The sequence below is a fragment of the Mobula birostris genome, chromosome 6 (genome assembly GCF_030028105.1).
Source record: "Mobula birostris isolate sMobBir1 chromosome 6, sMobBir1.hap1, whole genome shotgun sequence".
NCBI lineage: Eukaryota > Metazoa > Chordata > Chondrichthyes > Myliobatiformes > Myliobatidae > Mobula > Mobula birostris.
Window position 1 is genome coordinate 74,725,482 of NC_092375.1, and position 22,523 is coordinate 74,748,004.

The 22,523-nt window shown below is 43.3% G+C and overlaps 1 long non-coding RNA gene across 1 annotated transcript; it reads left to right on the plus strand.

Moving 5' to 3' along the window:
* Window positions 1-16,471: 16,471 nt before the first annotated feature.
* LOC140199822 (uncharacterized) lies at window positions 16,472-18,188 on the plus strand. The gene is made up of 3 exons (XR_011886498.1): window positions 16,472-16,580; window positions 17,151-17,291; window positions 17,699-18,188. It is a non-coding gene; the product is annotated as an uncharacterized lncRNA (long non-coding RNA).
* Window positions 18,189-22,523: the final 4,335 nt, after the last annotated feature.

Consider the following 22,523-nt stretch of genomic DNA (forward strand, 5'->3'; position numbering starts at 1 on the left):
ATCTACAGGTAAACCATGTAATTTAAAAACATGCAGTACTAGTAATTTAAAAACGCAAGCACGAGGAAATCTGCAGATGCTGGAATTTCAAGCAACACACACAAAAAATGCAATTTCTAATCTCTTACTATCTCTTCTTTCAATTAGTCCTGACGAAGGGACTCGGCCCAAAACGTCAACTGTACTTTTTCCTATAGATGCTGCCTGGCCTGCTGTGTTCCACCAGTAATACTAGTACCAGTAATTTGGCTGTTTCTTTGGCCAAGGGGAGTTTAGGTAAAGGAATGAAGTGTAGAGACTTGGAGAAATGATCAACCACTGTGAGAATGGTGGTATTACCATCTAATGGGGGGGGGGGAGTGTGGAAAACTAGTAACAAGGTAACAAGATCCAGAGCAACGTGGGACCAGGGTCTCTTGGGGATAGAAAGGGGTTGTAACAGACCAGGTGACCGGTTAGAGTTCTTGCCTTGAGCACAGCCCAAGCAGGCTGAGACAAAGTTGCGGATGTCATCTTCCATGGAGGGCCACCAGAACCGCTGACTGATGAAGGCCTGAGTACGCTTGGTTCCAGGGTGACAGGATAACCGGGAAGAATGACCCCACTGCAATACCTGTGAGCAGACAGAAATGGGAACAAAACACGGTTAGTGGGGCACTGACTAGGGGCTGCCTCACTCTGTTGAGCAGCTTGCACCATGGCTTCAATGTCCCATTGCGCTGCACCCATGAGACAGTGAGCAGGGGCATGACATCGGGGACCTCAGGGGTCTCAGAGGAAGGAAACCTTCAGGAGAGGGCATCAGGTTTTCCATTCTTGGAACTGGAGCAAAAGGACAGAGTAAAATTGAATCTTGAGAAAAACAGGGACCAACGAGCTTGACAGGAGTTGACGCTTGGCCATATGGATATATTCCAAATTCTTGTGATCAGTCCAGAATAAGAATGGCACCTTGGCTCCCTCCAGCCAATGCCACCACTCCTCCAGAGCTAGCTTCACAGCCAGCAGCTCCCGGTTTCTGAAATCGTAATTCAGCTCCGTGGGAGTGAGGAGGTGAGAGAAGGCAGCGCAAGGGTGTACTTTCTCATCCTTGGCTGAGCACTGAGAGAGAACAGCTCCTACACCAATGTCAGATGCATCCACCTCTGCAATGAATTGCCGGTTGGTGTCCAGTTGAATCAGGATGGGGGCAGAGGTGAAACTTTCCTTCAGGTCAGAGAATGCTTCTTCAGCAGCAAGGGACCAGGAGAATCTGACAGCTGATGAGGTAAGAACAGTGAGTGGTGCAGCCAGTGTACTGTAATTTCTGATGAAGCGGCGATAGAAGTTAGCAAAGCCCAAGAAGTGTTGCAACTCCCGATGAGTTGAGGGTTGGGGCCATTCGACCACCGCCTTGACCTTCTGTTGGTCCATCTGAATGGATCCGCCTGAAATTACATACCCCAGGAAGGAGACTATTGCGATGAAGCTCACATTTCTCAGCCTTCACAAAGAGCTGGTTCTCCAGAAGATGCTGGAGAGCTCTGCGGATGTGACCTAAGCAAGGGATTTAGGAAAAAAAATCAAAATGGCGTCTAGATACACAAAAGCAAATTGTCCCTGAGAACGTCATTTACCAGGGCTTGGAAGACGGAGGGGCCATTGGTGAGACTGAACGGCATGACCAGATACTCGTAAAGGCCTGAGGTGGTGTTGAAGGCCGCCTTCTACTCATCCCCTTCGCGGATGCAGACAAGATGGTAGGTGTTACAGAGATCAAGCTTGGTGAAAACTGAGGCTCCTTGTAGTAGTTCAAATGCTGAGGTCATGAGCGGAAGGTAATGGTTCTTGACAGTGAGTTCATTCAATCCCCGGTAACCAATGCATGGACACAAGGAGCTGTCATTCTTTTCAACAAAGAAAAAACCAGCACCAGCTGGGGGGGAAGACGGCCAGATGATGCCTGCAGCCAGAGACTCTTGAATGTGCTTATTTATGCCTTCTGTTTCAGGTATGGACAGGGAATACAGACGGCCCCTTGGGAGAGATGTGCCAGGCAAGAGGTCAATGGCACAACTATATGGACAATGAAGTGACAGGGAAGTGTCCCGGGACGTGCTGAACACAGCCTTGAGGTGCATGTATCCAAGAGGGATGGCATTAAGGTCTGGAAATTCCTCTGGGGTTTCTGGGCTTGGAGACAAGGGAATCTGAGCATGGCGGAGGCAGTGGGAGTGACAGAATGGGCTTCAGCCTACAATCTTGTGTCTGAGCCAGTCAATGTGGGGATTGTGTCTGACTAACCAGGGATGGCCCAGGACAGTGGGAGCTTGAGGGGAGTCAATAACAAAAGGTTCCTGATGGTTGCCAGGTAAACTGAGACTCACCGGGGCCGTGACATAGGTGACGTTAGCCAGTCTCTGACCGTTCAAGGTGTTGGCCATTAATGGTGACTGGAGGGCAGACGTGGGTAATCCCCACTGGGCAGCCAAGCCAGAATCGATAAAACACCCCTCCACACCAGAACCGACCAAGCTGGAGACTGCTCAGTGTTGGACGCACCACTCCAGAGAAGCAGGTATGAGAGTGAGTGGCGTCAAGGAGGGCCAGACAGGGGTCACGCTCACCAGTACACCTCGTCCTGCTGGTGAGCGCTGGCTTTTACTGGGCAGGTGGAGATGAAATGGCCTGGTCGGCCACAGTACAGACAGGAGTGGGTGCTAATTCTCCTTTATCTTTCAGTCAGCGTCAGGCAGGAACAGTCAACATGCATAGCCTCATGCTCTGGAATGGGAATTGTAGAAGGAGGGAAACGGCAGGGCAATGTAGACTGACGAGAAGCTTGGAACTCACCCAGTGCCCCCAGGGACCCTCTGGAACCCCTCCCTCTGTGGCACTGCTGAAGACAAACATCAATACGGATGGCCAAATCTGCCAGGGCTTAAAAGATGGCAGGAAGGTCCTGGGTGACCAGCTCATCTTTGATGTCTTCAGAGAAGCCATTCAGGAAGTTGTCATACTGTGCCTCTGAGTTCCAGCTGCAGAAGGTGGCTAGAGTCTGGACCTCAATAGCGTAATCTGACACAGATCTGCACCCTGATGCATGTGCTTCATTTCACGGGCAGCCTCTCTCCCGTGTTTACAGCAATCAAACATTTTTCTCATCTCCTCAGAAAATAACTGAAAACTACTGCAGAAAGGGGAGCCTGCCTCCCAGACGGCTGTTCCCCATTCTCTCGCCCAACCAGACAGTTAGGTGATGATAGGCTCGAGGCTGCCTTGGCTCGATCAGTCAGAAATGTTGTTGGTTGCAATTCAGAAATGAGGGTGCACTGGGAAAGAAAAGAGCAGCAGGTACCGGGCTCACCGGAGTACTTTTCTGGAGGAGGCAGATAGGGCTCTTGGACAGGAGGAGCATGCGAGGATGCAGAGGGCAGGATAGAAGATGCAGTCACAGAATGCTGATGGGTGCTCTGGGACAGCTAGGGTGACTGAATCTGGGCCACAAGATCAGCTACATTGGCAGAAAGCGACTTTGCTGCCCTGAACACAGAGTCCAGTTGGTTCTGGTGTCTCCCCAGCATCACTCCCTGTTGTTCCAGGGCAGCTCTCAGACAATTGGAGTCTGCTTGATCCACTCTGGACAGATTGTACTGTCAGGATGCTGGAGCAGGGATCCAATCGCAGACCCAGTACTGTGCACACAGTGATATTAATTGAGTAACAAATCCCAGGGTGCAAACAAAGTCAGTATCAAAGTTCAGGCAGAGATCAAAACATCCAGAGAAATACAAAAACCAGAACTGGCAAACAGGCAGAGTCAATATTCAGGCAGATAGGGTACAGATACAAATGCTGGAAAGGCTCAGGAAAATTCACTGGCATAACCTAGTAACCAACAGGTGAAAACACAGGACTGAAATACACTGAGCAATATACAGAGAGGCAGATGATAGGTGGAGCACAATGAGACACAGGGGGCAGCACTACAGGTAATAATGAGAAGCAGGTGAGAGACGGAGTACTCAGTAATACAGGGGCCAGAGTAGAGCAGGAGTGGGGACAGGAGTACATGGCAATACAAAACCACAGACTGACAGCTAAGGGGAAACACATAAAAAGACAAAGTTCAACTGGACGTACTGACAATTTTTAAATTTCATATTATCAGGGATGATAAAAATGTTCAGGTCAGCAACAGAAGAGGAAGAAATATTGAACTCAAACCATTATTAGCATAAGAGTAGATATTCAGACAGTCATGTTCTGTTTTATGTTGTAGAATTTGTTTTGTAACATTAGTTTTGGGCGGCTCTATTGGCAAAAATGAAATCAAATCATTAGAAAGAGGTGATATACGATCAGAAGATGCAGAATCCTTGTCAGTAGAGTTAAGAAACTGTAAGGGCAAATAAACCCTGATGGGAGTTACATTTAGAGGCCACTTTATTAGGTACGGCGTCTACCTAAGGGAGTGGCCACTGAGTGCATAATTCTGGTCTTCTGCTGCTGCATTTCATTCACCTCAAGGTTCAACTTCTTATGCATTCAGATGTGCTCTTCTGCACACCACTGTTGTAATGTGTGGTTATTTGAGTCACTGTCACCTTCCTGTCAGCTGGAACCAGTCTGGCCATTCTCCTCTAACCTCTCTCATTAACAAGGCGTTTTACCCACAGAACTGCTGCTCACTGGATGTTTTTGTTTCTCACACCATTCTTTGTTAGCTCTAGAAACTGTTGTGCATGAAAGTCCCAGGAGACCAGCAGTTTGTGAGATACTCAAACCACCCCATCTGGCACCACTGTCAAAGTCACTTAGATCACATTTCTTCCCTATTCTGATGTGTGGTCTGAACAACAACTGAACCTCTTGACCATGTATGCATGCTTTTATGCACTGAGTTACTGCCACATGATTGGCTGATCAGATATTTGCATTAACAAACAGGTGAAAAGTGGCCACTGAATTTATATACAGGCCTGTAAACAGTAGCCAGGATGTGGGGTACAAATTACAACGGGAGATTAAAAAAAGGCATGCAAAGTGGGCAATGTGATAATAATCATGGGGGATTTCAAGAGTTAGGTACATTGGAAAAATCAGGTTGGTACTGGACCCCAAGAGAAGAAATTTGTAGAATCTCTATGAGATTGCTTTTTAGAGCAGCTTGTGATTGAGCCACTAGTGAAAAGCCAATTCTGGATTGAGCGCTGTGTAATAAAAGAGATTTAATTAGGGATCATAAGCAATGTTCCCTCTAAGGTGTGCGCACACACACATCTTTTGCTACTAGCGCACAAAGGAACTTAAAATGTGCACAAAAGGTTGTCACCCTCTACCTCGTTGGCATGTGAAGTATATTTCACTATCGTAAGCAATCACATTTCCTTTTCCGGTTTCTGATACAGATGGTGTTGACAACGTGGAGTTTGCGATGATTTGTCTGCAGATTTTAGAACTGGTTTATTTATACTGTTATTATTGAAGAAATTATTGATTCACTATGTCAAATTCCAAAGAATCAAAGTGCATGAAGCGCAAAAGAACTGCTAGTTCATTTAAAGTGGACTGGCTTAATGAAACAATAGAAACTGCTACACCAAAAGCTCATGAAGTCAGGAACATGTAGCTACAAGAAATACTGATGTACAATGCAGAAACTGGTATTACCTGTGTGTACTGTCGCAATGCAAAAGTTGCTGGAGAATTTCCAAGTGGGAAGAAGTTGAGTGATATTTGGAAACTTGACCTTTTAAAGAATCACTTAGCAAGCAAATCACATATGAATGGTGTGCAAAAGCTCTGGTGAGAAAATTCTTCATTACCTGCTACAGGCCTGCTATGCATGTTTTGTGAGAGTTCAGATGAACGAGAGTGAAAACAATCAAACCCAGACATCAAAGTTCTTATTGACAGTTATTTTATTTCTTTTAAACAATGAGCAACAAACTGGACTTGGTAGTTTATTATCCTTAGAATAGCTTCAGGCTTACTTCCACTTAAAAATTCAATATACATATGTTGGGTCAATGGGCAAAAAATTGAACGGCATATGATTTTTGCACACACTGGTCATTACAAAATTAGAGGGAACATTGAGTTTAAGATTAAAGGACCCTTAGGAGGTAGTGATCACAGTATGATAAATTTCACTCTGCAGTTTGAGAAAGAGAGGCTAAAATTAGATATATCAATACTAGAGTAGAGTAAAGGGAACTACAGAGACATGAAAGAGGAGCAGGCCAAAAGTTGATTGGAAGGGGACATTAGCAGGGATGATGGCAGAACAGCAATGGCTGGAATTTCTGGAAGCAATTTGGAAGGTGCAGAATAGATAAATCCCAAAGATGAAAAAGTATTCTAAAGGGAGAAGAAGGCAACTATGGCTGATGTGGGAAGTCAAAGACAGCACAAAAGCAAAAGAGAGGCCATATATTGCAGAAAAAATAGTGAGAAACTAGAGGATTGGGAAGCTTTTAAAAACCAACAGAAGGCAACTAAAATGCAATAAGGAGAGAAAAGATGATAAAAAGGTAAGGTAGCCAAATATATAAAAGAGGATGCCAAAAGCCTTTTTTTTTTCAAATATATAAAGAGTAAAAGAGAGGCAAGAGTAGATATTGAACTGCTGGAAAATGTTGTTGAAGAGGTTATAATGTGGGACAAAGAAATGGCAGATGCAAGGAATAAGTATTTTGTGTCATATTTTACAAATGAAGACACCCACAATATGCCAGAAATTCAGGAGTGTCAGGGTTAGAATCATTTGAAGAAATAACAGACAGTATGGACAAAGGAGAGTCAGTGGATGTTGTTGGAACATTTGATGGCTCTGAGTCTGTACTCGCTGGAGTTTACAAAAATGATGGGGATCTCTTTGAAACCAATTGAATACTGAAAGGCCTAGATAGAGTGTACATGGAGAGGATGTTTCCATTAGCTGGGGAGTCTAGGACCAGAGGGCACAGCCTCAGATTACAAGGCCATACATCCCTTTTGAACAGAGATGAAGAGGATTTTCTTTAGCCAGAGGGTGGTGAAAATGGGGAATTTTTTGCCACAGATGGCTGTGGAGGCCAAGTCTTTGGGTATATTTAAAGTGGAGGTCGATAGGTTCTTGATTAGTAAGGGTGTCAAAGGTTACAGGGAGAAGGCTGGAAAATGGTGTTGAGAGAGAAAATAAAACAGGCATGATGGAATGGTGGAGTAGACCTGATGGGCCCAATAGCCTAATTCTGCTCCTATGTCTTATAATCTAATGGTCTTATGACCTTAGAAACAACAGAATTCCATGTATATGATATCTCTAATTTTGCAAAATGTGCTTCATAGGAGCTTTATCAAACAAAAGTGAGATTTTAAGGCATAGGTTGGGTGAATAAGGGCAGTTTGGTTTTTTCTCCCCCAAGGAAATAAAACCAAAAACTCAAGGGCCCAGATCTAAGGTGATTTAATAGAAATCTGGGGGCGACAACTTCTTCAATATTGTTGAATATATGAATATTCCTCTGCTGAAGGGAGTATTGTATATCTGATACATATTATCACACTGATTGTTGCAGTAGCTATGAATAGCCAGAGATGAACATAATGAAATATGAGCACGCTGATGCACAAGGTACTGTATTGAGTGAGTTATCAACCAAAGATTTCTCTCCAGCATTTGATCTTGTTGGAGTAAATGCACTTTACATGTAAGTTATCTGTTGGAGATGCCAGGGCCCAGGCGTCACCTCTGTTTTTAGGTGGTAAATGCCTTGCTTGTTGGGGAACTGAGCTAATGATAGGGGCTGAGTTCAATCTCTGCTGACTGAGCTGATCTCTTCCAAGACGGTCACTTGAACAATGCAAATGATTTTATTCATGCTCTGCTTATCTTCAGAGATAGATTCATGTGTGTTTAATCTTGATGATGAGCTAGAGTGTGTAACATAGATTGTCATTTCAATCCATCCTGGTAACGGCATCACATTACTGATCTTTCTGATGTAATTTTAAATCGATGCATTATCTGCTTTCTGAGACAAATGTAGAAGGTCCACTAAATCAGAGGATCCAACCCTTTATATGCCATGGACTCCTACCGGCAACCAAGGGCTCAGTGGATCCCAGGTTGGGAACCCCTGCACTAAATTAGTCATAGAAGAGAAGGGAGAGGCAACCTTGATCAACACCACTTCTCTCATCATCCCCTCTGCCCATCAGTGAAGCTCCATAGTTGACACTTGCTTTAACTATCTAGCTAAACACTTTGCTGCACCACTGCAGGGATGTTGCTGTTTTATGTGGGAGTTATTATATCTCATGTTTCTGGCTGACTGCCTACAACCTTTGTTAAGGATTCCACTCCGTAGGCCGAGGATCCTGACCAACCTTCTACCCACAATTAAACCCCAAGAATGCTGCTCAACACCACATGGACCCCTGGCAGGGCTCAGCCAGTCTGATCTCTGTAGGTACCACTTTTCCGGTAGATTTTATTTTCAGCTTTAAAGTCCTCACCTCTTCTGAAGTATAAGCATCCTTTGGGGTGGGATGGTACATAGCACCTTAATACCTCCCTCTTTAACACGAGAATTAGTAGGCATTTTCTGCCATGAAGACAGAGAACAACACAGACCAATAAAACAAATGGATTAACTCTCAAATCATCTAGTTCTGTTGATGGGGTTTTGCTGGTTTGTTCTGATAACTGAGTTTGTCTGCTTTGAATAATCATTAAACTGGAGGAAATGGTCACCAGATTTTAGTGCATGCCCGCACTTACACATTGAGCTATTGATCCTTCCTGGCAATTCATTGGTATTAAAGTATCTAGTTCTAGAGGGAATCGTATTCCATTCAAATCATTAGTTGTGGAGTAGATCTCACCTCAATGGAAGAGATTTTGTGATTTGATTATAAAGTGGTTGCGATAATAAAAATTTTTATCCAGTGTTCAATCCCTTGGGTGCTGCTCTTCATGTGGTCATTTTGCTCCATTAGCTATACTTTCCCCCCTGAATAAGCATCTCCAGCAATAATTGCCACAAAATGCTATGAGGCTTCTTTCTTTGGTTTTGATGGATGCAAGGGAGGTATTGACTGAAAGTTAACAGGAACATATTCCATACATAAGAAAATCTGCAGATGCCAGAAATCCAGGCAATACACACAAAATTCTGGAGGAACTCCAGGAATATATTCCATATTTAATTAATATTCTACCAGGCCCCTGCATTGCCATGGACAGAAAGGATGCAAACCACTGGGAAGATCTGATTGCCAGGGAAGGAGTTGGAAGTGGAGAAAGCTAGTTCCAAATGAGCCTTCTTGACAAAATGCATGGAACACAACGTTTTATAACACATCTCACAGCCACCTGGACTATACCGCATCCCACCCTGTTACTTGTAAAAATGCTATCTCCTTCTCTCAGTTCCTTTATCTCCACCACATCTGCTCTCAGGATGAGGCTTTTCATTCCAAAACTAAGGAGATGTCTTCCTACTTCAAAGAAAGGGGCTTCCCTTCCTCCACCATCAATGCTGTCCTCAACCGCATCGGTTCTATTTCGTGCATGTCTCCCCTCACCTCATCCTCCCGCCATCCCACCAAGGATAGGGTTCCTCTTGTCCTCATCTACCACCCTATGAGCCTCTGTATCCAGCCATCTCCAACAGGATCTCACCACCAAGCACATCCTTCCATCCCCCCACCCCCACTTTATGTTTTCCACAGGGATCACTCCCTACGCAACTCCCTTGTCCATTTTTCCCTTCCAACTGATCTCCCTCCTGGCACTTATCCTTGCAAGTGGAACTGTTGCTACATCTGTCCCTACACCTCCTCCCTCACTACCATTCAGGGCCGCAAACAGTCCTTCCAGGTGAGGCAACACTTCACCTATGAGTTATTTGGGGCCATCTACTGCATCCAGTGCTCCCGGTGTGGCCTCCTGTACATTGGTGAGACCCAATGTAGATTGGGAGAGTGCTTCACCGAGCATCTATGCTCTGTCTGCCAGAAAAAGCAGGATCACCCAGTGGCTACCCATTTTAATTCCACTTCCCATTCCCATATGTCAGTCCTCTACTATCGCGATCAGGCCACACTCAGTTTGGAGGAGCAGCACTTTATATTCCGTCTGGGTGGCCTCCAACCTGATGGCATAAACATCAACTTCTTGAACTTCAAGTAATATCCACCCCCTCACTATTCCCCATTCCATTTTCCTCTCTCACCTTATCTCCTTACCTGCCCATTACCTCACTTTGGTGCTCCTCCCCTGTTTCTTTCTTCCATGGCCTTCTGACTTCTGCTATCAGATCCCCCCTTCTCCAGCCCATTATCTCTTTCACCAATTTCCCAGCTCTTTACGTCACCCCTCCCCACTTCCTGGTTTCACCTACATCTTGTCCTGCCAAAGGGTTTCGACCTAAAATGTCAACTGTACTTTCTTCCATAGACGCTGCCTGGCCTGCAGAGTTCCTCCAGTATTTTGTGTGTGTTGCTTTGGATTTCCAGCATCTGTATATTTTCCCTGGATTGTGATTTTATAACCAAAGCCAGTCTCACCAGGACAAGACCTCATACTAACTCCCTGATCCCGACACTACCAGATAATGTTATCTATTGGGCTAGGGTAGCAGTGATTGCTGTGATCATCCCAGTCTGATCTGTCACATGAATTTCAGTTTCAAAGACTCCAGGATGAGTGATGAAAATTCTCCTCAGCCAACACCTTACAGGGAACAAAGTTACTACCAGCTAGCTGGATCAGTTGGCGGTCCACCAAGTTGCCAAGAGATTGGGAAGGGATTGAATATCAAAGAACTGAAGACGCTGGAGTTCTGGGAAGACAATGGTGGCTTCACCACTAAAAAAAAGCTCTAGGACTTAGTAATAACTGACTGCAAAGATAAGGTGTTCCTCTTCTACTGTAGATAGTCATAAGAGGAGACATGAAGCAGTAGGTTTTTTTTGGTAAGACCCTGTGCCATTGTTGCAATCTCTGTCTGAGCATCGAATGTACCGACTGAAATCATTGGTTACAACAGGAAACTAAATTTCAGGGCTTTCCAGCCTTTCTCACTGAGTTACTCTCTGGATAAATCTACTGCATCATCATGGGATCCGTAATTTTAATCAAGAAGTGGCAACTGAATACTGAAATATTTTCACAACCACGGTGAATGTTTGCTTTAGTTTGTTGCAGAACAAAAGAAAAAAATAATGTAGGGTGGCCTGGTGAACACAAAAAAAAGATAAAAAGCAGAAAAGGGGAAAAGGTTAAGTGAAGGGCAATATAAAAGGGGAACAGAATATAAGAAAATAGCTCGATTTTCATGTCTGTGCAAGCTGCAGTTACATTTTGTGTGTTGCTTCTTGATTCCTTTGTAAAGTGCCCAAAGTGGACACTGTGACTGTTGGGAAGCAATGGCACTTTGCTTCCTTTCCAGCTGTGAGACATAAAGTACTCAGTGCCATTCTGGAGCTCCCTCCAGTTTGAGTTGTCCTGAGCCAGCTGGAATTTGGCTGCTCGTGGAGAAATGGTTGAGGACTGAAAATTGCTATGAAACGTTTATATCCCTAAAGTATGAATAGTGATCAAACAAATATCCCTTAAAAAGCTCACATTTTAAGGCACAGACACTCATGTATACAATCATATTCTTCACAATTTAAGCCAAATTATTTCCAAAATGGTTTCTGTTTACATTTGTCAGAGAGGAAACTGGTTCTAAGTTGTACAGGAATTTGTACAGGCACCAAAGGACTGGTTATGCACTACTGTAGGCGACTGCTACATTGCATTACTACAAGCAAAAGTCCACAATAAATTATATATTGATGTTTAAAATTTATGTCCCAGTGCACACAGCCAGAATGTGTCCAAACTGGCTATGAGGCCCATGAAGAGCTCTATCTTTGATGTTAACTCAGGTTTCCTCAGATACAATTCAAGTGCTGCTCAAAATGCATCTGTTTGGAGTCAGGGCTCCAGGGCAAGTCACAATTAAACACCTTTTAAAGACCTTAAGACCATAAGACAAAGGAGAAGATGGCCATTCGGCCCATCGAGTCTGCTCCGCCATTTTATCATGAGCTGATCCATTCTCCCATTTAGTCCCACTCCCCCGCCTTCTCACCATAACCTTTGATGCCCTGGCTACTCAAGATACCTATCAATCTCTGCCTTAAATACACCCAATTTGCTGCCGCCCGTGGCAACAAATTCCATAGATTCACCACCCTCTGGCTAAAATAATTTCTTCGCATCTCTGTTCTGAATGGGCGTCCTTCAATCCTTAAGTCATGCCCTCTCGTACTAGATTTCCCCATCATGGGAAACAACTTTGCCACATCCACACTGTCCATGCCTTTGAACATTCGAAATATTTCTATGAGGTCTCCCCTCATTCTTCTAAACTCCAAGGAATACAGTCCAAGAGCAGACAAACGTTCCTCATATGTTAACCCTCTCATTCCCGGAATCATTCTAGCGAATCTTCTCTGCACCCTCCCCAACGTCAGCACATCCTTTCTTAAATAAGGAGACCAAAACTGCCCACAGTACTCTAAGTGAGGTCTCACCAGCGCCTTATAGAGCCTCAACATCACATCCCTGCTCCTAGACTCTATTCCGCTAGAAATGAATGCCAACAATGCATTCGCTTTCTTCACCACCGACTCAACCTGGAGGTTAACCTTAAGGGTATCCTGTACGAGGACTCCCAAGTCCCGTTGCATCTCAGAACTTTGAATTCTCTCCCCATTTAAATAATAGTCTACCCGTCTATTTCTTCTGCCAAAGTGCACAACTATACACTTTCCAACATTGTATTTCATTTGCCACTTCTTTGCCCATTCTTCCAATCTATCCAAGTCTCTCTGCAGACTCTCTGTTTCCTCAGCACTACCAGCCCCTCCACCTATCTTCGTATCATAGAAACATAGAAAATAGGTGCAGGAGTAGGGCATTCAGCCCTTCGAGCCTGCACCGCCATTCAGTATGATCATGGCTGATCATCCAACTCAGAACCCTATACCTGCCTTCTCTCCATACCCCCTGATCATCAACAAACTTAGCCACAAAGCCATCTATTCCATAATCCAAATCGTTGATGTACAATGTAAAAAGAAGCGGCCCCAACACAGACCCCTGTGGAACACCACTGGTAACCGGCAGCCAACCAGAATAGGATCCCTTTATCCCCACTCTGTTTCCTGCCAATCAGCCAACACTCTATCCACGTATGTAACTTTCCCGTAAATTCATGGGTTCTTATCTTGTTAAGTAGCCTCATGTGTGGCATCTTGTCAAAGGCCTTCTGAAAATCCAAATATACAACATCCACTGCATCTCCCTTGTCTAGCCTACTTGTAATTTCCTCAAAAAATTGTAATAGGTTTGTCAGGCAGGATTTTCCTTTAAGGAATCCATGTTGAGTTCTGCCGATCTTATCATATGCCTCCAGGTACTTTGTAACCTCATCCTTGACAATCGACTCCAACAACTTCCCAACTACCGATGTCAAGCTAATAGGTCTATAATTTCCTTTTTGCTTCCTTGCCCCCTTCTTAAATAGCAGAGTGACATTTGCAATCTTCCAGTCCTCCGGAACCCATGCCAGAATCTATCAACTTTTGAAAGATCATCGCTAATGCTTCCGCAATCTCCACAGCTACTTCCTTCAGAACATGAGGGTGCATTCCATCTGGTCTGGGAGATTTATGTACCTTTAGACTATCCAGATTCCTGAGTACTTTCTCTGTCGTTATTGTGACTGCGCACACTTCTCTTCCCTGCCACCCTTGAGTGTCCGGTATACTGCTGATGTCTTCCTCAGTGAAGACTGATGCAAAGTACTCATTTAGTTCCTCCGCCATCTCCTTATCTCCCATTACAATTTCTCCAGCATCACTTTCTATCAGTCCTATATCTACTCTCACCTGTCTTTTACTCTTTATATACTTGAAAAAGCATTTAGGATCCTCTTTGATATTATTTGCTAGCTTCCTTTCATTGTTCATCTTTTCCCTCTTAATGACCTTCTTAGTTTCCTTTTGTAAGCTTTTAAAAACTTTCCAATCCTCTGTCTTCCCACTAATTTTTGCTTCCTTGTATGCCCTCTCCTTTGCTTTAACTTTGGCTTTGACTTCTCTTGTCAGCCACGGTTGCATCCTTTTTCCATTCGAAAATTTCTTCTTTTTTGGAATATCTCTGCCTTGCACCTTCCTCACTTCTCGCATAAACTCCAGCCACTGCTGCTCTTCCCGCCAGTGTCCCTTTCCAGTCAACTTTGGCCAGTTCCTCTCTCATGCCACCATAATTTCCTTTACTCCACTGAAATACCGACACATCAGATTTCGGCACCTGTTTTTTCAAATTTCACAGTGAACTCAATCATGTTATGATCATTGCCTCCTAAGGGTTCCTTCACCTCAATCTCTCTAATCACCTCTGGTTCATTACACAATACCCAATGCAGTACAGCCGATCCCCTAGTGGGTTTAACAACGAGCTGTTCTAAAAAGCCATCTCGCAGACATTCTACAAATTCTCTCTCTTGAGATCCAGTGCCGACCTGATTTTCCCAATCCACTCGCATGTTAAAATCTCCCACAATTATCATAACACTGCCCTTCTGACAAGCCTTTTCTATTTCCTGTTGTAATTTGTAGTCCACATCCCTGCAGCTGTTTGGAGGCCTATAAATAACTGGCATCAGGGTCCTTTTACCCCTGCGATTTCTTAGCTCAACCCATAAATTTTCTGCACCTTCCGATCCCATATCACCTCTTTCTAATGATTTAACATAATTTCTTACCAATAAAGCCACGCCTCCCCCTCTGCCTACTGTCCTATCCTTCCAATACACCGTGTATCCTTGGTTGTTCAGCTCCCAGAGACATGTCTCAGTGATGGCCACAATATCATACCTGCCAATCTGTAGCTGTACGACAAGATCATCCACCTTGTTCCTTATGCTGCGTGCATATAACACCTTAAGACCAGTATTAGGTACTTTTCGCTTTGATTTCACTGTAACTTCCCTTGATTTCACTGTAACTTCCCTTACTCCTCGTTATATCAAAGGTTAGGATCTAATTCATTGAAATTTTGCAAAACCAGAATAGGGCTGCAAAGAGTTATCCTTCTACCTTAACCAAACCTGATGCCACCTGTTGAGCTCCAGCAACCCTTTGCTTCCCAAAATTCTGGCTCCTGGTTCATCCTTGTGAGCATGCTTAAAATTAATCATGTTGCACAGTAGAAGTGTCTTTAAAACAGGTCTGTTCACAAAACGTTGTGGTGTGGGGTGAAGTCATTGCCTTTATTTGCAAACATCCCACCTCATTACTGGGTTCTAGCTTCATCTTAAAGCAAAGTTATCTTTTGCTTTCCCCTGTCCAATCAGAATAGTGTATTCAGTTTTCAGCAAATTTGCAAAAAAAATCTCCTTTTTCTTCTCTCTTTCCTAACTTAAAAGCTGGCCATTTGGACTGTAGTGTGTCTCGCTGCACTTCTACTAGGACCAGTCCTCTACTTACTCCCTGAAACCTATCTCTCTCATGTACCAGTGAACTCCTCTTGGTCCTCCTGCTACTCACCTTTGCATCAACTTACGACTTATTGACCAATCAACCGACACAATTTGCGACGGCGAAGCACTGTGGAGCACCAGGGGAAGCCCATATCATTTCAGGGAGCATTTGCAAAGTTTTCACAGGCGATACCAGAAGTCAGGTTCACTGAAGGTCATTGGAGTAGTGAAATTAAATGCTGGTTCGTACTGTAGCTTTTTATATCAAAGTCACACAAAACAGGCAAGTATGCACTCAGATTCAGGGAACGTTAGATAGTAGTCACATTTTGTCTTCTGTGGCTATTAATACACACTTTTCTTCCCAAGTATCCAGAACCCTGCGATCCAAACACATTAGGCTGGGCCCCCACAGGAAATCAAACTTGGGCCTGTATTTATATAGAGCCATTCCAGTCCCTTTCTGGACACTCTTGACCTACTGAAGCTCCCTTTAAGTGTGCTCTGTTGAGGCAGGCAGCCTATTTACACATTCATGCACAATATTATTTCATAAGTATTTCTTTAGAATAACTTTTCTTATTACTTCTGCTCCTCTACTTTTCTAACCCTCTGTTTTACGTAGTCTGATGACACCATGTCTCCTTAAGGGTGCCATGACATACGTTGGGACTGCAAGCCCCACGTTATTGTTTTAGGCCGCTATGAAAACGAAACTAGACGCTGCAGTATCAGTACAGTGGGGTAAGGCGGAGGGGGGGGGGCTACCCTGTATGGACAATATCCCACTGATTTCGCTTGATGTCGCTATTCGTAAATGTTGCAAGTGTTCGAAGGTGAACGAATCTGCGAGGAAATACAGCCGGCGAGACCCCTCCCACCAGCCCGCCCATAGTCCTGGCTCCTATGCAATAGCTAATGAAACCCTGTCGGACAAAGGGCGGTGTTGAGGCAGAAGCTGATTTGCATAAACCCCAATATAACAGCGTGGCCCCAAGGCGATAGTCGTCAGTCTTCCGTGGAGAGAGTTACCGGCTTTTTTTTCCAAAAAGGGAATATTGCCGTTTGGTAAGAGGTTATCAGCAATTTGTCGTTTTTTTTTGTTTGTTTTACTAATTTAACTTGTAGAATATTGCTCAGATTTGCAGTTTCATTTTTCACTGGCATGTTCTTTGTCCAGCCAGCTGGCGCGAATGATAGTTTAGCATTTCGCAACGCGTCGGTTCTTTTGCATTCTTTGTGTTGCATTTTTGCAGATAGTGTTGGATTCTTTAGCAAGCGGTTTTTTTTTAAAATAACTTCAATAGATTTATTTTTATGAAAAAGATGTGGGGTAAGGCTTGTGGGGTGGGTATTAAAGAGATGAGTAACACGGGAATGAAATATTAAGAAGGGAAAGAGTTGGGCCAACAAAATCTTGTATTGGAGAGTGGTGGTGGTAGTTGTAGAGGAAACTGCTTGTATTCCTATCGACAATGAGCGGTGACCGCCTTGCCCACATAGCCGCTGTGACTGCCATCTGAGCCAGGAAGTGGCCGGACGCGTGGGTTTGCAGCGCTGCATACCCGTTAGGAGACGCCGTGTGCCCTCGAACTGCCACAGAACGCCCCTCAGGTTAACGCTTATGTTCTGGTGCAGGTCGCCAGCCCTCCGAGATGGCAGACGAGGAACCCAAGCACGCAATCGGTAGCGATCTGCAACAGGAGATCACTGGCTTCAACAAGGAGAAACTCCAACAAACTAAGACGGAGGAAAAGATCAAGTTGCCTGATGCAGCCAGTGAGTGGAACTAATGCAGAACCCCCTTAATGGGAAATTTTTTTCAGGGGTAGTGAGCAATTTTTTTAAAAAAAGCATTATATGCATACTTAAGTTTTTTTTGTCATGCCTAGACTTTCACAAGCCTATAGTTAATAAGTGGTTTACTCAGAACAATGAGCACTAACTGAATTTTGGGAGGGCGTTTTGCCGTTAATTTTTAGCTGTAAATGGGCTTTGAGGGAGGAGCGGATAACATGGACCTTGCCAGACGCGGTGATGTAATGGCATACCCCTATCATCTAAATTCTCTAATCTCTTTATCACATTGTGGTTGCACCCCTTCCAAGAATGTTCCTTCCCCTGGATTTTACTGGGTGGGGTGCCCAGGTTGGATGTAAAATTAACCCTTCTCTGCTCTCTTTCAGCAATCGAAGCAGAAAAGAAAGCAGCGAAAGAAGCGTCAGGACAATGAGAGTGGCTTTCTAATTTGTGCTGTACATTCCACAAGCATTGCCTTCTAGCTATATATCTTTGTAAAAGGAAAAAAAAACCCTTTTGGATGCAGTGTGATGGGATTAAGTGAAATGGCTGGCTCCTTCCCCATCCCACTTCCCCTTTCATTGTTTCTTCCCCGCCCTCATTTTGTTTCTTCCTGGCCTTGGTTTTTTTAAAAAAAAACACGAATTGGAACTACTGACCATCTGACTTGGCTTGTCTTCTGATGGCACTAAAGAGCTTGCATGTCAAGAGGAGCCTGGAAAACGACTGCAGGAATCTTAACCAAATGTCTGTGAATGGAGCAAAGCTGCCAAGGACCTGTGTTCGGTTAAATCGAATGTAGAGTGCCATTTTTGTTAGGTTCCTTGGGTTGCAGAGTAACTGTTTTTGATATGCAAATAAACATTCAAAATTGAATTGAGTTGTGCTTTGTTTTTAATTTATCTTTATGGTTACTTGATGCAGTTAGAGGAGTAATGATTGATCAAACTTCCAGTGTTTAATAATGCTGTACCAGAAGTAACTTGATGCTGTGTAAGTAAACATCCTCTAAAGTTAAAGCTGTAAATTCAGATGATTACAGAACTTTGAAGTCAGAAAGCACGTGTTACAAACTAGCCTTAAATTTTCTTTCTTCCCCCTTCCATGTTTGCCTCTGTGGGAGCAGTGAGTCATAAAACAGGTCAAACTGCTGTCATCTGTTCCTTTGGTCAATGCTGTAAAATAGAACTTTATTCTTCCTAGTGCCAAATGGAAGGTGGTAGTAAATGGGTTGATTTAGAATTTTTAATTGGTGCTCATTCAGTTTATTAGTTTGTAGGTCTAGTATTTCTAACTATAGAGCATTTTATGCAGATGTTACTGATGGAGAAATTAAATAATGTGGCAACTGAATTTAATGCATGCATGATACAGTTCTAAACTGTTTGACTTAATGACAGAATATTTTCATTTATTTACTGACTGTAATTCGGCTATCTGAAAGCTCCATGGGGGGGGTTTTGATGGTGGTATCTAGTTTATAAATTGTATGCTTTAGGATTAGGCTAAGTAAGTACACCTCTTCCAATCACAGTGGTGTCTTGCCTTAATTCCAACAAGGGCGTGCATTAGTGGGTAGGTGCTCAATGGTGAAAAGGAGTACTCAAAATGGATGGTGGGGATGGCTTCCTTAACCGAAATTGAATTCGGTCTGGTGGCAACCACTTGACTCTCCGGAGTCTGGATATCACACTTCCTGTGAGGATTTAAAAGTGTTTCTGCTTCTCAATTCTGCCTGAGGAACTCTTGGTGATGGATATCATGACAGAAGTCCCTCTTGAAAAGAGTGCATTGTCTACATGAGCTTTGCATACTAGACTGAGAAGAATGCATTTCCCAATGTGAAGACTTGTGTTACCTGTTGCAGTAATCTGCTCCATCTGCAGCAGTAAAGTTCCTATGCTCCTTGTGTGTCCATTTAAAAAGGCTAAAACAGCAGATGTGTGTTACAAGGTGCTCTGAAATTACTACAGTGAGCAGGTAATTAATATCTTTTGGAATTTACTCTAAAGCCCTGCAGGTGCTGTCATGAAAAATATTAAAGGAAGTGATTAATTTCTGGATTATGTGGGGATATTTGGTTATGGGAGGGTCAGGTGTTAAAGTAGAGCTGAGGCCAATGGTCAGATATGTCTGATACTGTTTGGCATAGCAGGTCCTAGTGGTTATGTGAGTCTTGTTTGATCATATTCTGATTGATCCTGAATAATAAATAGTGCATATATGGAATGCTCTGCCCCAGAAGGCTGTGGAGGTCAAGTCTGGATGCTTTCAAGAAAGAGATGGATAGGGCTCCTAAAGATAGCGGAATAAAAGGTCATGGGAATAAGGCAGGAACCGGATACCGATTGTGGATGATCAGCCATGATTGCAGTGAATGGCTCGATGGGCTAAATGGCCTACTCCTGCATCTATTGCCTATAACCTTCCATTCCTACATAGAGGCAACAAAACCAGGATAAGGCTTTGAATTACTCATTGCTGATTTCCTAAAGTTTTTCAGGAGGAAGCCATGTGCTAGTTCTTGCAGATGACTTCACTACCTTCTCGGGTTGCAAGGGCTTCCATTTCCTTAAAAGAGGGTGAGTGTATGATTCCCAGCAGGACTTGATGCAGCACCATGTGTGCATCCCTTGCAATTGCACAATGTTTTTAATGTTGTGCCAGTCTTCCATTTCTCGTTTTGCTATGATAGATTAAGTACGCATACTGATGGCTTGGAAACAAGGATGAGCCCCAGTAAGTTCATAGCTCCTCTGAGAAATCGATGTTACGTAGTCTACACTCAACACAATGGATGTGCTACCTTTGAATCTGGATTAAGTCTGCATTTTATTAACAGTTTTGGTTGCACATGCTTTCTTACATTGTGAAGCTAATTGTGAACCGATGATTTTGTCATCTTATCTATCCCATAGTCAAAATGTGGTAGCAGAATAAAGCCCTGAAGTCCACAAGATTGTAAGCTTTCCCAAAGACCAGTGCCCAGCAGAAAGCTCATCTTCTGGGTTTACTTAATCAGCATTTTGTTTTTGGTTTCTTTCCTGCCATTGGTGCTACTTGACTTTGAGTTCTTCCAGGGGATTGTGTGTTGTTCCAGATTCCGGCATTTGTGGTTTCTTGTGTCTCGTGTTATTTGGCAACATTAAAAGAGATTGTGACAGAGCATTTTCATTCCTCTTTCATCAAGCTATCCTGCTGTTACCTTCCCAATTTGTAACCTTTAAATAAGCAGTTTGGTGAAGAGGAGCCCTGAACTTTTAACGAGACAATACTAGGTACATTTGTTTAACAGCTCAGTCCACAGGTACTGCAGTTGACCATAACAATGATCCTCATCATCTTCACTAGACTGAGATATCGGCTTGCCCAGAAAAGAATATGAATTGAATCTTGTATCTACTCCCAGGATACATTGAGCAGTTCAGGGAGTGTGTGTAACTAAATCAGTTTAATAGCAAAGCTAGACATTTTGTAGCACAGTTGCCACTATCAGAGGGATGAGAAATAAATACTCAAGAATTTGCAGCTTTGCTGGTAGGCTGAGGAAGGCACAGTATGAGCTTCTCAATTCCGAAGCTTCTGTTAAATTATCAGCTTCTGTAAAATGACAGCATGTAAAGGATTGCAGAAGAGGATGCTAATCACAAGGTGCTTGCAAATTTCAGTTATTTTGGTTCATTGATGTCCTTTTGATAAAATACCACTTCCTCAACAACTCCATTTCCTTAGCAACTAAAAGAGAAAAAAAGAAAATTTAGCTGCTATGTCAAAGGAACTTCTACTGGTTTAGCAATCAACTGAGTCATTTGCAGAAACCAGTATGCTGGTTGAGAAGAATTGCTTCTGCGCACTGAATACATGTTTTAGAATGTCCTACACCAACCACAAAAATCTACTTCCTTATTTGGTTGCACAATAGTATTTGGCAGAATAAATTGGACTGCAATAATTTTTAAAATTTATTCGTATGTAGTCACTGAAGAAAAGGTATACAATCATATAATGGTGTTGGTTATGTTGATTTAAGTGCCATTCTTTGCTCTATTTTAACAGCTACAAATTTTTGTGAAAACTTGGTGTCTTGACGTAAATGGCTTATGGTATTTTAAACCATAAGATTTCTGTACCGGAATAGAAGTTATAAAGAGTTAAGTTTTTTTTAAGCTGGCCTCTTTTTCTATGGACAAAAAGGCAAGCATCTACTTCCTGAGTTTGATATGTGGTGTCGTAGTTAAGCAGGAATAAGCATGTAGTTGACAATTGCTGGATGTATGGATTGTTGCCAAGTGGAGATATAAAATGGACAATAGGTGCTTTTTGAAGAAAAGGGTCAGAATTGATGATGAAGTAACAGGGCAGAATCAGAGGAAATTCTCTTGCTCAACAGATGGCCAGAGCTGAGGGTGACCTTGTTTCCACTAAACTTCGAAGGTTTCTGAGCTGGTTGATGAAGCCAATGTGGGGCCTGCAACTCGGAGCAGGTGGGCAGTGGGAGAGGGGATACTGTTCTCAGTAGGATTTTGTGTGCTCCTGATGAAGGGTCTCAATGTCTAGAATCCGATAGCAGCTGCACTGGTTTAATGAGTTCTGTCCCATGCATGTTGCATACCTCACCTGTATAACTCAGCAGAAAAAAGCTTGGCATTACTGCTTAATACATATCCGAGGAAAGGAATTCCTGTTGAGGATGGGGTGACCTGTTGTGGAGTGGAGTCACAAAGGTACAAATGTAAAGAGATATAATACGTTTATAAGCTTGAGTATGCAGTGATGTTTAGGTAATATTCCTACCTGAAACAATATGCAATATTATACATTATACCGGAAACATTAAGGCAGTGAATTTGCCATTTTGCATGCCACAACCCTGAAGAGACCCCACCACCCCTCCACCCCTGGACTGTATAGAGGGAGAGAGAGTTTAAAAGGAGTGAGTGGGGGCAGTTGGTATATTTTGCATGCCACAGTCCCAAGGAGAACCAGATTGCATACAGGGAGAAGGCGTTTAAAAGAAGCAAGCAGGGACGGCACATTTTGCGTGCTGTAATTCCTGAGGAGACATTGGATTAAGCATAATTAAGCACTTGGCAAACATCAATAAAGATAGGTAGTTTTTAAACAAAGTGGCTATTGTGTGAGTAAGCCAGTGTTGGAGTGGGGAGTTGAGGAGAGGCCTAGGCCATAAGTAGATTATATTATTTCGTCATT